At 41.4% G+C, this 14,541-nt stretch overlaps 2 protein-coding genes across 3 annotated transcripts in view; one reads left to right on the forward strand and one right to left on the reverse strand.

Moving 5' to 3' along the window:
* Positions 1-14,541, reverse strand: part of CMSS1 (cms1 ribosomal small subunit homolog) — a 229,432-nt gene that overhangs the window by 63,816 nt on the left and 151,075 nt on the right. The gene's annotated exons all lie outside the window — the stretch shown is intronic.
* The window catches only part of FILIP1L (filamin A interacting protein 1 like), a 149,425-nt gene continuing 149,188 nt past the window's right edge, over positions 14,305-14,541 (forward strand). The window contains exon 1 of the mRNA XM_008499930.2: positions 14,305-14,448. The gene's annotated coding sequence lies outside the window, so the exon portion shown is untranslated. The remainder of the gene's footprint in view (positions 14,449-14,541) is intronic.

A 14,541-nucleotide genomic window follows, 5' to 3' on the forward strand; every position in this document is an offset into this window, starting at 1 on the left:
TATTTTCTTTTTCTTCAGACGAGACCCAAAGAAAACCAGCAATAGAAATCTTTACTGAAATCATCAGCCTCAGTAAAACTAAGCAGAAGATTTCAGGTAGAATACAAAGAAAACAAAAGCTCCAGGCTTGCTCCTATCAGATGTACTGCATGGCTTAAATTTTATACAGGTCAGGGCTTACAGAAGCCCAGAACTGTCCTCAACTCAAAACCTAATTATGGAGACAATTTGAGAAAAGATGAACAGAAAAGACTAAAATGTAAATCAAACCGTATTGAGTTCTGGACTCCTCACCACAAGAAGGATGTTCAGGAGCTGGAGTGTGTCCAGAGAAGGGCAGTGAAGAAGCTGGTGAATGGTTTGGAGAACAAGTCTTACCAGGAGTGGCTGATAGAACAGGTATTGTTTAGTCTGGAGGAAAGGAGGCTTAGAGAAGACCTCATCCCTCTTTACAACTACCTGGAAGAGCCTGTAGTGTGCTAGGTGCTGGCCTCTTTGTCCATGTAGCCAGTGACAGGACAAGAGGAAATGGCCTCAAGTTGCACTAGAGTAAGTTTAGATTGGATATTAGGAACAATTTCTTCACGGAAAAGGTTGTCAGGCACTGAAACAGGCTGCCAAGGGAAGTGATGGAGTCAATCTTGGAGATATTTAAAAAACATGTCAATGTTGTGCTTAGGGACTTGGTTTACTGGTGGACTTAGCAGTGCTAGGTTAATGGTTGGACTTGATCTTAAAGGTCTTTGCCAACAAAAATAATTCTATGATTCTGTATATAAAATTAGGCTAAACCCCACAGATGCCATAGTATTCTTTGAGAAAACAACAGTGGCTAGATTTCTGAAAGAAGCAAATGCAGGTTTAAGGAGCAATGGGCACTGCAAACAGATCAGCCCTTACTCTGCACTCATACCTTTCACCACCATTTGGTGCATCAGAAGATGTCCAAAGAATCTGTAGTGTTGCTAATTAATCCAAGACCCAGATAGTTGCCAGAGTTCAAGGAGATCTAATACAACAACTGTTTACCCCTTAAGTAAGTTCTTGTAGGTCTCCCTCCCTAGGGATTTCTCAGTTGCAATGAAAACAAAGTTCCAAATCCAGCTTCCATTGCTAGAAGGAAAGCAAATGTTACAGAATATGATGAGGTAGAGGTCTTCAAACAGCCACTGAGCCCAATGACGGGGTCTCACATGCTGCTTCAGTTACAGAGTTCATAGTTTTACTACACCTGTAAAGATAGGCTTCAAACTGACACTCTTCCAGAGGTCACAGCTCACAGACTCCAGGCAATCCATCATTAAAATCCTTCAACAGCAGCAGCCAAATTTAACATCAGCACCTGATGGGATATTATTAAACAGACAGAACTGCACTAAAGCGTTCTCACACAGGAGCTTACACAGAGCCCTCATATAATTTCTGTTACCATAAAACATACTCAGTCACCTCATCTGATTTCAGCATGTAAGCACGGGTGATTTCTCTGTGAATGACATTGAAATCAATGCTGCAGATACAGTGTTTTATAAACAATGCATCTTTCTCCCAAAGTAACAATGAAAGCCCTCCTTCTTCCATATCCCCTCCTCTAGAGAGTTCTTCAGGGTGTCGTCTTCTGCTAAAGACACAAAACCTTTGTGTTGGCCATTTAAGCGCACTAAAAGATATTAACTCATCCATCTTTCCACACTTCTAGCTTGTCCAAATCCCAATATCTACCTCTCCAGATCTCCCCTTTGGTAATACATGAGGATGTGGCTGTATTTTCTGCACAGAACTTCATTTCTTAAGAGTCTTGTTTTCTAATTGAACTGGCAGAAGTTTTTCAAACGGATGAAAAGACAAGCTAGAAAATTGTTTTCGGGCAAGGAAGCTGCTTTTGGTTTTAACTTGCAAAAATGCTTTTATATAGGGTCATCCAAAGTAGCAAGATTTTAAAATGCAAAGGAAAGTAATCACTATTAACAGATGCTTTTACAAGAGCAGTGGTGAGTGAAAACTAGCCACCAGGCAAATTGTAACAAGCCAGACTGGCTACTGATGAAGGAAAGAGTTGGTTCCAACCAGCTGCAAAGTAAGCACTATTTTTCAAGTTGTTTTTTTTGAGCAACCTTTGGAATTCACAGACAGACTTTATTTGCATTTTCTGCAATGAACTGTTATAAGCTCCATATCTTGATGGACATTATTATGTTCTAATGTTACTAATACTCTCATAAAAATATTTTTTACACTGATTACTGCATTATGAAGAATAGCCAAAATGCATAGACACAGGGGGAAGGAAAAGGATGCCAAAGGGATCCTTTGGCAATAAGAAGTCTTAAAGGAAGCAGAATTGGATGTCACCACTTAATTGTCCATACTCAAAAAAGTCAGTTTGATCATATCACTTCCTTCACTGACTTTGCATTGATACTTCTAGGCTCAAGTTCCAGCTGCTCACCCAGTACTGTAGAAAACCTAAAACCATATATGGTTACCTCTCTCTAATATCTTTCAATTTGTATGTTCATGATTTACATGATTTCAGGTGGATCTTGTGAGGAGAACAGATCCAGTCCAACAGCCCAAAAGAAGTGATGCTGCCACAGCTCCATGATCCCAGATACAGCCAGTAGCAAGGATGAAAATGTGTTCTTAGTAGGCACAAACACTCTCAGACCAGTAACCACTCCTGGATCCCAGTCCTCCCAGTTGCTGGTACCTGGACAGACGAGCCCCCAGGAACACTGCCTCACACCAGCTATGGCACAGACCATCACACACACACATCCAGAGCTGCCAGGGACTCCTCTGCTCCACACACACGTACCTGACTTCACCTACTCACTGGCCCCATCTTTGCTAATGCTTCCACTGCACTCACTCTGGGTGCTGCACCAGGACTCTGTGGGTTTCTGGCCTCTGATCCCACCCCAATGGCTGGCACTTGGTTTCACTCACTTGGGTGTCCCCAGGTGCTGGTACCCTGCTGCCTGCAGTCACAGCCCACGCTTGTTCCAGCTGGTACCCAGTGGTTGATGTATTCAGACCTCCATTTAGACACACAGAATAGAGTCCCTAACCCAGGAAAGAGGTAGAAGAATACAAGAAGACAACACACAGTCTGTAAGGCATGGGGCATAGCCAGGTGAATGTACTGACCAGCCAAGTATTTAGATGCAATTGGTCCTTTTTATTCTCTTAGCCTTCTATTTTCCCACACTTGTTCCTCCCTAAACCACCTAAATGCCTCCTTTGCCTGCCTGTGGTTCCTCCCTGCTATAATAAGTCCTGTGCAATCCCCCAAATGCTCTTCCCCCGCATCCCATCATGTTTGCCATACACCTCAGCAGCAATTCCCCCCTCAGTCCAAAAGGTGCTCTGGCATTGATCCATCTTGGTGGATTTCAGGTCTGGACCTTGGGGCTGAGGTTCTCCTGGGACAGCCCAGACCACTCCTCAGTTCATCCCAGTTCTCAATTCAGGTTCCTAACCTGCCATTGTGCCCCTGTGCTCCTCTGGGCTTGTGGAGGTGGATCTTTGGTGGGTTGATGGCCCCTGTGATGGATTGGGAGGAGCCCAAGCCACCATCCAAGCTGGGATGCCCCTGTGCCTTTGTTTGTGCTCACATAACCTTGCAGATCTCCCCATGAAAGGGTGACCTAGCAAATAAAATGTCCTGTCTTGCCCCACCCTCAGCATTCTTTTCCTTTAAAATTTATCTGGCTTTTTTGTAATTGGTGAACATCTGCTCTTTCTATTAAGAACAGGGTATAAATATTTCTATTGGTATAATTTAGAGGAATGCAAGGTATCTGTATTAGAAACACAGAGCCACTGAGACCAGACCAAACAATCCTCACAGAAAGCATAAAAATAAATTCCAGCCAAAGGCAAAGGTGAATTTTCCAAATTCCAGTACCCTTTCTTTGTCGAAGGAGATGCACTAAGCATTTCTCTGTTATCTTTAAACTCCATACATCTCATTTAACGTTCACCCTGACCATGGGTACCTTCAGCCTGGCCCAATCCAGAGCTCACAAGCTGGCTTTGACAACATGGGACCTTCTCAGCCAGTTGGTTCAGCACATCACTTTAGGAGAAGAGAAGGAATGGCAGTCAGGCCTCCCTGGCCAACAGGGGCAGGCAGAGCCAAGCTGCCTGACCATGCTCCAGAATTTATTTTTGCTTTCTGACCTAGCTCTGCACACAGCAGTGAAGAACACTTATGGAGAACTGTAAAAAGTTTCAACCATTTCTTTCCAAGATTTGGGAAAATGACTGCTGTTCATGTCAATCTGTCTTCTGCCAAACATGATTCTGCGAGCTCAGCTGAGCTGACATTAGCATTTCTTTAAAGCTAATGAGGAAAAACAGAGAGTGAGTTATCCTGCTGACCTGTGATTCCTGGGAAGATGCAGCCCCAAGTGTCTTCAGATAATCTACAACCTTTCCACCTTGTTTCTTAAACTGGAAACTTAACTTCTTAACCGACAGCACCTAATTGTACGGTTTTACACACAGCATAAACCTTGAAACAGTTAATTAACTTGAGTTCTTGGTTTGCTCTATTAGTATAATTATGTACCACTTAAAGACAACATACAAGCCAACAAAAGAAAACAGAGAGTAATTAAGATCTTTTTTAACAAAACCAACATACTGATTACTTGAAAGCCTGTTTCATAATTTGTTAGGAAATTATAGTGATGCATATCAACTTCAAAATAACAAGCATCAAACAAATGTAGAAAGCCAACTGAAGAAGGCTCTTAGGAAAGCCTGTTACAACAGCAATAGACCCTAAATCCTGTAAGAGTTAAAATAGTGCTAGAACACATGTTCTGAGTACAAGAACTGGCTTCTAAATGGCATGTAAATGAGGAACAAAACAATGGCAATAGTTTTCAGTTGATTTCTGTAATGAGAAATGGCTCATACAAGAAGAGGATACGGACCCACCTGCCTCTGCTGTGACTGAGTTTGGGTTGATTCTTACTCTCAGTCAAGTTTCCACTACCTTGAATCACAGCTGCTCCTGCTGATGCTCAGTAAGCCAGTGTCTGGACTTCAGAAACATAACTGTTGCAGACACAGCTAGGGAAAAAGTCTTGTTTGTTAATCACATAACACCTAAAAAAAACCAAAAAACAACCAACCCACAAGGACATACCAAAATGAACAGGTATGACAGAAGACACCAGCTTCCTCTTCTTTAAATAGCTTTGGTTGGCAAAGCATGAAGGGGTTACTGCAGACTTCTCCGGCCACATGACTACTGAGGGATGACTTTGGGTTAGCAAGGTTAAGGAAACAGCTGAAAGCTCTGTTTTTAATGCAGAGGCTCCTAAACACTGTCCAACAAGGAACAAATTTTAACAGAGGGGTAGGGATTTTGTGTTCCCCTTTCCTCCTGATTAAATTTTAGAGACCCTGTGAAACAGCCAGTCAATTGGTGCCACCTCCAATTCAACCTCTGGGTCTGTCACTGACATAACTGAAAGGGGCAATCAGATTTCTACTGTTCTCAAAACCAGCACTCTATGGCAGCAGATAATGGTTCTATTTTTACCTTACATCTACTGCTAATAAACTTGATGAACTGGTCTATAACTCTCTGCTGACTCAGCATCAGCCAAGTCTATTTTGGGTCCCTCCAAAGCTGATCCCAGTGACTTTGATGAAAGCTATCAGCAGCGCTCAGGGATACTACTTTAAAAACAACAACAATAAAACAAAATAAAAAGATGCAAAAGCAAAAAAAGTTGCTTTACTTGGTCTGGCCAAATAAAAAACAACAACATAAAAATCCTACTTTAAAATTGACTACAAAATTCTTGTTTCCTTCATTACTGTACATGAATCCTACACGTAAAGTTGTTATTTCTGTCATAGCAAAAAGCAAAAGCCGAAGTACTGAGATATTTGATTTCAATCAGTGTGATGAAAATCTCACTATAGGGAGAAAAAAATCCCACAAAATTATATATGATTGCTTTGGGCTATGGTTGCTGCTGCTGTTGTTTTGCTGCAGTTTAAGCTAAAATACATTTTAACAGTGACAGAGCTCAGTAACAACTCAATAGCTATAACTTGTATAGTTAATCTTGATTAGATTTTCCATCACCTGAAGCTTTTAAATCAATACTGGCCATCTCCTTCGAAGATAAAGTGTGGCTCAGTCAAGTTTATTGAGCTGTATAAATACCTACTAGATTAGGCTCTATGGCTTATGTTTATGTGAGATTGTAGCTATGACATAAGGTCTCTAACTGTAAGTATTCACAAAGATGTAAAATACTCAAAATGCAAAAGGTCTAGGAGCTACTAGCTCTAATGGACACAAAGATGGGCATATAGAATGGACTTGCTATCTGACAAATGAAAAATAATCAAGTGCAGTTAACTCCAACAGAGGCAACATTGGTGAGGTATGGAAAAATACTACAGGCACTATAACACTGTAAATACATGGCTGAAAATAAAAATTCATATATTATAGAGAAGACAAACACAACTACAGAACATATCTGTCCTACCAGAGCCATGGCAACTGTAAGAGAAAACACACACACTGACCTGAAACCAACTTTGTCCAATTAAGAACATTGCTTATAAGGAAATAAACAAGAGCCGGCTGAGCACATATCCATAAAAGCTGAGAGTGTTTTCTGTTTCCAGACAGTGTCTCAATGCTTTTACTGTTTTTACAAAGGGAAAGAGAAAATAAAAATAAAAAAAAAATAATAATAAAAAAAAGGGTGAGCTTATCCCAATATGTCCTTGATTGCACAAAGTTAAAGTTAATAAGCTGAACAGATTTGTATTTCAGGAACTACTGCAAACCATCATGTTGCCATTCCTCTTAGAACCTGCTGATAAATACAAACTCCCTTAACCATATCTTGATCCCACAGGCTGATTTAACCCTTACACAAGCATCCCACTCCTTCCCCTCACCAAACAGACAATAACCTCCTCACACAAATCAGCTGCCAAATTTAAAATGCAATAGCTATGTCTGCTCTGTCAGGGAATTAACTGGCTTTTTCAGTTTGTCCACTGAACAGCCTTCACATTACTAAAATTGACCACTCTAACTCATTAGCTGCAGGGAATATCTAATAAATGGGAAAGACTTGTAAGAACAGTTTTACAAGGTTGACAGATTTCAAACTCCTTCCTAAAGAAAGTCTTGCATGATGTGTTTTACAACCATCCATCCAACATTGTCCCTTATCACAGCTGGCCATTTTGAAAAAGAGAGAGAGAAGGCCTGGAGATAGTAAGCTCCTAAAAACCTGGTGAGAAATCAATGTGAAGAAAGGAGATTTTAATCAGGGAGCATGTGGGAAAAAATTAAACAGGGGAACTCTGCCATTCTAAGTCTTACTCCATAGTACAGCACCAATGATGCTTCTGACTGGGCAGAGCAGACACTGCCTACTGCCCAGTGGAGGTTTCAATGGGGAGCACAGTAGAAACTTGAGTTTACAGCACAGTTGGTGGTACTCAAGCAAAAAAGGACATCTACTCATTAGTACATCTCCAGGTCACAGTTTGGACATGCTTGTTTAACCATAACATCTTTTGCTATTAGCAAATTACTATGTATGTATGTATGCTCACAAGTTCTCCACATCTGGGCAAAACCCCATACCAGAAAAACCTGCCTAGAATGAAATTCTATTTAACATCTCCCACAAAAATTCTAACTGTAACACAAGTAAGCTTACTCACATACTGCAAGGGACATTAAAATGTTGTCTAGCAAGCAAAAATAAATTAAACATTTTTTTTCCTTTTAGAAAGAGTCATACAATTGTGAAACTTTGAAAATCTGACACATGATGACCCCTCATGTCTTTACCGTGACTAAGAGAGAGCAGTTTGATTTACAAGTACTTCAGGATTTTGTGAAAGTAAGATTAACATGGAAACTGTTCTGCAGTTCAGTGACCTGTTGGAACCAATTCATCACAAGTGCTGTGCACGTATTCCTTCCCAATAACACAAGCCTGTAACACAATAAATGGGAAGGAATAAATGGCTAAAAACAGGGGGTTTTTTTTGACTACTTGATCTAGTTCTCCAATCTGAAAATCCTAAAAACTGCTGCTGTTTGAAGCATCCAGAATGTTACTTGCACATACTTTATAAAAATGTTTTTGCTAGCAGAAGCAAAGATTTTGAAATTTGGGGGAAATAGTCTTGGGGTTATCCCCCTCTGAGAGCTTAAAGTTTTATGAGTGCACATAAAGGACTGCCAGGCTTCTAAAGTGACAACACATTACAAAAAAATTTCCTATGTGTTTTGCAAATTTGAAGTCATCTACATTTCACAACTGACATCAGGGTTTTTAATATCAGCTCTAATGAAATATAATTCTCCAATGACATAGTTGTGAAGTATAGAATTTTCATTTCAACTAGCTGGCAGAGAGGTTTTGGCCTTATTATTATTATTTCTTATGTTGAGCCAAAAGTGCTTTAGGACCTGCTCAGACACATCTGAAGACCTTTACATTCTATTTGCCATAAACACTGAGACCACAGGGTATTCAGGTCATACGCATTTTCACACAACTGCTACAATCAAGTTATCTGTTAGGAAACAAAGATAAATACAGTGCATAGAACAGCTTGCCTTCATACTCTCTACAGTCTCAATTTCACTGAATCTCTTTGGGTGGGATTCGATACCTTCTGGTTTGGGAGAATTTCACTGTTTAAAAAAAACCACAACGCCCTACAGTCAATGAAGAAATTCAAGCCATCATCATTTGCTGAGGGGAGCAGAGGGCAAGCTGAGGATTAAAATTATAGTGTTGTTTTTATATCTGGTTCTTGTTCTGGTCACATTTCTTCTGCTGGATGAGAGAATGAGATACTTCTTTTAAAAGTGCAGGTACACACAGCGCTCATGACAGTTAAACCACACATCAATAAAAATCAGAGCACTTCCAATTGCAAATGACTGAACTTAAGTACATAAATGAGAAGAGCTGCCTTCTCAAAACCCTGACAAACCAAGAAGCAGGGATGAGGTAAAAAGCCAAAATTCTCCTTCCCTGAAGCCTACACCCTCTTGATTGAGATGAAATAAGAACACAGCAGACAGCAGTCAGCAGGGGTGCTTTGCCTACTCAGAAGTCCCAGACTTGTTGGTAGAAGCCCTTGACTTGGGCACTTTTTTTCTGAATTTGTCATGGGGATGACCAACAACAACAGCAATGCTTTACTCACCAATTCACCCACACAGCCTGCTCAATGCACGTGTTTCTTCAGGACTTCTTTCTTTGGGAAAGAAATATGCCTCAACTTGGCTGCTCTCAAGACACAGGCTTATGGAAACCGCACATTGTAGCAACAACCCTGGCATCACCCAGTGCTCAAAGAACCTGACACCCAGAGGACTTTTTCCACACACAGATCCAGCTCCAATTTAAGAGGGAGCTTGAAAGGGGTGCCTCATTGCACTGTATAGTGACAAATCTAGGCCTGACCTGACAAAACATACACACAAAGAAGAACAGGGTAAGAGACCCTGACAAGTATGAAGGGAAAGCCACTGTTGCTATTTAAATGCAATATCTGGCAATCATGAGTGGAAAGCAGGAGGGTGAAGCATCTCTGCTGTGGGGATGATGCATACACTCTCATCTTGGGTGGGAGAAAGAATAAGAACCAGCATTTGGCACATCAAACTGAGAGGTGGAGAGAAAAGCCTCCAAAAAACCACAAGGGATAGATGGCTGGCAAGAGTTAGCATCAAGGTTCATTTCTGGGGTGTTGGCCTCCTCTATAGCCTTGCTGAATTCATAAAATGTAAAAACAGTAGATCAGTAGCAACTTCCTCCTCAGACTGGACTCTGATCAAGGTAAATCAGGACCCATGCCCTTTTTCTGCATATTTCTGAAATCCTCAAGGATTTTTTTTAATGGGGGTCTTCAATAACTGAACTGCAGAAAGTCTGAACAACATCTGCACATCAGCTCCATTTGAAACTACAGCAGAAGCCAAAAAGAAATCATGCTTACCTTTTCTAGTTTGGGGAGGGGGGGCAGGTGAGAAGGGAAAAAGTCTGCATAATACATTAGGGGCCATCTTGCAGTGGTGGTAGTTGTCATTTTGGTGCCACAGTTCGTTTCCAAAAAGATAGCTGTGCAGGATGAAGTAAGTGTTATCCCTCAGTTTCTCTAGCCTGCTGACAAACATTAGCCTGGTCTCCAAAGCTGATACAATACAGAAGAGAAAATACAGTGTGTGACCTTCCAAAAACAGGCAAAAACTTTGGTTCTCTCTAGAGGATACTCTGGGAAGAGTGGAGGATAAATGGGGTTTGCCAATCTTTTCCAGCTCCATAGGTTAGGAAAGCAACCAAGGTTGCCAAGCTTAGGTTAGCAATAACACAGAATCTTCCCACCACTGAGGGGATGCTTGAAGCTTGTGGGAGAAGACAGGGGAAAACCTGTCATGCATGTCTTCTCTCCACAGACCCAAGAGATCAGGGTCAGGACTTGGTAGCACACTTGTTGGAGGCTTTGCCACAGAGATAATCAAAACTGTGTAAGGATTGCAGGGCCCATCTGATTGCTGTCTGACCCATCATAAATGCTGGCCTTCATAATGGGGAACAGAGTGTCACTGGGTGCCTGCTACAGACACTCATGGTTTGATTTTCATAATATCATGTAATGATGCTTTGTACCGCGCTTTCATGCAGAGTTCCTTACCTTAAGTAGTTACATTTTCTACTAGTGAGAAACAGACCATATGCAATAAGCTATTGTCCCACCAATTGTACTGCCACAATCATTTACCAACATTTGTTTTAAGGCACTGCTGTTTCTTAAGAGCTCTTGCCTCTATTAGAGGACAATACAAGTCTGAAATCAACAAAATGCTCCAAAGACAAAGTCTCTTTCAACAGGAACTGAAGCAATAAATACCTTAGGAAGGGGGAAAGCGTGTTAACTGGTTGCTAAAACTATTGAGAGCTCTGCCTGTGAACTCAAAAATACTATTTCTCACATAGTTCTAGAGTCTTAATATGCAAAGTTATACTAAAACAGTATTAAAACTTTCACATGGTCCACCCACACAAGTGGAGCAGTCCCCTCCTACCCCTCTGCAGCTTCCAGCCTCAAATATCCTGGCATAAAATGGTCAGACAAAATAGGTGACTTATGTTTTTATTGGTTCCTCCAGACTATGACGACATTTCCTAAAATATTGAGCCAGGAAACTATTAATGCCTCTGAAAAAGTGGAAAAGGTCAGGCTATTTCAAAGGGCATGTGGTTGCTAAGAAGCCTTTGTTACAGATGTATAAGGCCATTTAAAATTCAACTGATAACAACAAAAGCATTTAGCATTCACATAATATTTCTAGCTTTAAGGTTTATTATGAATGTATTTGTAACACCTCTGGTGTTATGGAAGTATTACTCCTCCTCACCCTTTTAATAATTTAAATAAGAAGGCTAAGCAGCTTGCCTAGGCTTCTGTAAAGTAGCATATCCATTCCAAGATAAGAATTCCCCACAGATGTGCACATGCTTCCAATCTCAGGCTGTTATTGGAGGGAGAAATGGAAATAGTCTCAGCTTATCAGCATTTAAAAAAGGAAGATCAGGAAGATTTTCTAGATTTATCTCAGCTGAGTTGGCCTGCATTTGGCAGTACAAATCAGGCCAGGCTTTTACAGGTGGAATCAGAGCTTCCTGAAAAATCTCAGTGTGTTTTACATAAAAGCACTAAATCAAAGAGTAGTCTAATCTGTACCATAGCATACTGCATGCAGGACAGAAATAGGGATCCTATGGAGGCCCCACAAAACCTTCTAATTTTCTAGTGTGCACCAGATGTATACACCTCTTTTTTTTGTCTCCTTTGTCAGTAAGTCCAGGAATTATCCAGAGTGACATAAAGGACTTGCACAAAAGCCTTGAAAGTAAGGATGCTCCAAAGGCATCACCACTTCATTCATGGCCAGATTAATTTCATACTCAAACCCTGTTCTGATCCTGACTGCACTAAAGTATGCACAAAGGTCAGTTCCCTAACACAGGGGTGGCAAAGCAGATTTAAACCCAACTTGCCTACTGTACACATTCAGTATGATGCATTTTACACAGAAGAAAGTGCTGAGGCATCCTTACAAGAAGTACAAGTCACCCTGCTCTTACTCTCTCAACAACCTCACTCATCTGTCACGTACCAATCAATCACAATTCAGTCACACCATGAACACTGCAGGTAGAAATCCCACTATTGCACAGTGCCATCTCCTGGGCAAGTAACATTGGAAAAAAAACCCTTAGGCTTCCCTTCTCTCTGGCAGCAGCCAAGGTTCTAGCCTCATCCCCCGTGTGCTGGCAGGGCAGGCATCACCTCTGTTCTCAGAAGGCAGGCCATGAATTGACGGAAAGAGGAGCAGGTTGTTTCCAGCACCCACCTTGCAATGTGAGACTCCACGGCCTGCTTTTGAGAGAGGAGATATCTGCACTGGCAAGTGCCAGGCAAACCCACAGGCTTAAGTTCACTCTGGGTTGCTGGCTAATCACAAACTAGCAATCAGGGCTTCCTTTTCAACATCCAAACGGGAAATGGGAGTGGAGGAAGTGAAAGCTCAATAATTTCTTGCATGTTAAAAAGTTACATGAGCCACTCCAATAAAAAAGTTTTTTCGAAGTGAGCTGAAACCACACTGCCCGCCCCAAATGCAGCCATTTATCTTTAAAACCAAGCTGTGTATACTTCAAAATAAAACAGAAAACAGTTAATACACCATAGCTGAGTTTTCAGGACAACAGCCATGGACTTGAGGATCCTACCTTACTGTAATCATAAATGTTGAGATTACAGTCCCCAAAAAAGAGGTCATAATCCTGGCACGTCTCTTGAAACATTCAGTGGAAAACCAGGATTAGAAGGGTAACTTTTTAGTTATCACAGACTGTTAAACCCACAATGGCCTCTGACAAAGAAGCAAGAAAATCAGACATAAGTTCACTTTCTTTCCACTGTCTTTTAAGGCTTCTGCACTCATTGGCTCTCCATATCCTGTAATATCTACCTGGCCACACAGTAAAGGATCAGGAAAACTGGGAGAGAAAGAAAGGACACGAGAACCCTGAAAGGCCTGACAGAGCACAGGGTTCTCAGGACTCCATGCCAAACACAGTGCCCTTTCCATCTTCAGGACACTATGTCACAGCCCGTGGCAAAAGTGAAAAGCCTAACACACTTGTAACTCGGTGCTATCATCACTGCAGGAGGAAGAAAAAAAGCTTTGTGCAGCTGTTGAGTAATTCTCAGGAGTTCAAGAGAGATGAAAGGCCAGTCTCTTGGTTGCCTGGAGATATTAAGACAGATTATGAACAAAAGTAAGATGACTTATATGGGTGGATGCAGACTGATGTTTTGAAGGAAGAAAATTGCCCCAGGACTACAAGGTAGAACTCCTTGTTTTTTATGGATATGCCCAGTAAAAAAGAAACATCACTCGAGAAGCTGTAAGACTCAACAGTCCAAAAGAGGTGATTTCAGAGGGCGGCATGAAGAAAAGAACAAAGGCAAAGGAATTTGGAAAAAAAGCTGCTGTCAATGTATCCACTGCATAATCTCATTATCGCTCAGGGATGCTCACAAGAACAGACATATCAAATAGATAGTTACCATGGCCCACAGTAAACTGGCTGAAGTAAATAAGAAGCTAAATCTGTGTGGGTGCATGTTCTGCATTACAGTGTGAAGGCAGGCTTTTTCCCTGGTTTCAGCAGTAGACATATAGGCAATTCTAGTTCCAACAGAGCATTTACCATAAAATGCTGTCTGCCATAAGCCACCTCAATGTACTTGTTATACTATGCACATGGCTGGAAAAGTGGACCTTATGGTGGACTCTCGTATTATATTGCTCCGAGCAACAAAAAAAGGGAAGAAGGTCTGTATCACAGACCAGCCTGTAGCCTCTGGGGTCAGATCCCTTTTCACAGCAGGCATTCCCTGTTTCCAAGGTAACAGAAGGTCGATCAGGTATTTAATCAACCTGGGTTTTAGACCACCCATTAGCAAACTCTCCTGGTATTTTGAGAGCTAAAAAGCAGTGGCTGTTTAAGACTGCTGGGTTTGGCAGGGGGGTTGTATCTTTGTTTTTTTAAAACTTATTCACAGGTAGGTGTTGGAAGCACTGATAATCTTTCCAAAGACTCATATTGCTACCTTCAACTACAAGACTTACAGTATCAACTGTGTCCAAGCATTTACCTTCTGTGGAGTCACTAACCACATCATTCACTTCTCTCTTAGGATGTTTGTATCCAGGGCAGAAATGCCACTTCCAACTACATGAGAAAAAACCATGATGACTTTGCAGGACTGCTGCCTGCTCCGTTCCCAAAATGACGGCATCTGCCAGAACATTCAGGTTTCCACCCTGTGATGCTCCAGCAGGTTAGTTGGTCTTCATTCAGTTTCCATGGTACCAAATGTTTTTCTTTAAGCCAAGGATTTCCAACTTTCCTTCTCTCTCCTCCCCATGAATGG

Source organism: Calypte anna, chromosome 1, assembly GCF_003957555.1.
Source record: "Calypte anna isolate BGI_N300 chromosome 1, bCalAnn1_v1.p, whole genome shotgun sequence".
Taxonomy (NCBI): domain Eukaryota; kingdom Metazoa; phylum Chordata; class Aves; order Apodiformes; family Trochilidae; genus Calypte; species Calypte anna.